Source organism: Molothrus ater, chromosome 16 (assembly GCF_012460135.2).
Source record: "Molothrus ater isolate BHLD 08-10-18 breed brown headed cowbird chromosome 16, BPBGC_Mater_1.1, whole genome shotgun sequence".
Lineage (NCBI taxonomy): Eukaryota > Metazoa > Chordata > Aves > Passeriformes > Icteridae > Molothrus > Molothrus ater.
The window spans coordinates 7288405-7289538 of NC_050493.2; positions in this window are offsets into that span (position 1 = coordinate 7288405).

The window sequence follows — 1134 nt, forward strand, 5'->3', positions numbered from 1 at the left end:
AGGAGTTGGGTCTATCAGCAGGAGCAACTGAGAGATATCCCTGAACTTCAACCTGAAAATACCCTGACTCACCCCTGGCAGCTCTGCCCTGCATCCATCCTGAGAGGTTCAAATGAAATTCTGCCTGTCCAAATTCAGATGAGAAGTCCTGACTTGACCCATGGTAACTACACTGGCTCTGTCAGCACTCATTCTACTCTGAGTCAAATTACACCTGTGGGGAAGAGAATGAGATTCAAATCAGTCCCACAGATCAGTAATTAAGAAGCAGGCAATATACTTCTTTACACTTTATAAGCTATAAGAGTTTGCTGTCTCCATGGTTTCTGAAGAATGCTATTCTTACTTTGTTCCACTTGCAAACACTCCATCTCTGTGACAGCAGCTATATCTAAACCCTCCAAAGGCTATAAAGCTAGAGCAGAGCCAAATTTCACCATTTTTCATCTTAGTGATTCTACAGTGCAGAGGCCCACATGGAGCTTTTTTGTTTGGAAATTCAGCTATTTCACAGTGCCTTTGCTAGAGGATAATTTCACATTGTTCAAACTACACAGGTATAAGAAGTTCCACCTGTCTGAATAAAGCAATAAAAAGGCAACACTAAGAGTTCCCTTTTTAACAATTTGAAAGGGCCTGTATCAAACAGATTATTCTGGCACAAAAAGGGAAAGAAATCATAGCAAAATGACAGTGTATCATTAGATGTTGTATCCCACCTCAAATCGCAGAGCCCAGGAATTTCCAGCCCATTCTCAGGACTAAACAAATGCTAAAGGCACACGGAGGCCCCTGTAGCACCCTGCAAATGAGCCTTCCTGTCCTTATATTTTATCCTCAATTACAGACACATGTGTAATCAAATGCAAATCAGAGAGCACATCAACCATTTTGTTTTCTGGAGGAAAACAGATTTTGTTGTTACACATCTAATCATTTCCTCCCAGTTAGTTACTTCTGACTGTTGAAAGGGAATGAAATTGGGAATGGAATAATACAAACAACAGAGATGATTTCTGGAAGCTTGCAATAGTAGGATTGAATTTAGGAGAAATTTATAAAGAAAAAAAATTATAAAGAAAAGAAAACCAGCAAAAGCAAATGCCCATAAGCAATGAGCAAAACTCTACTGAG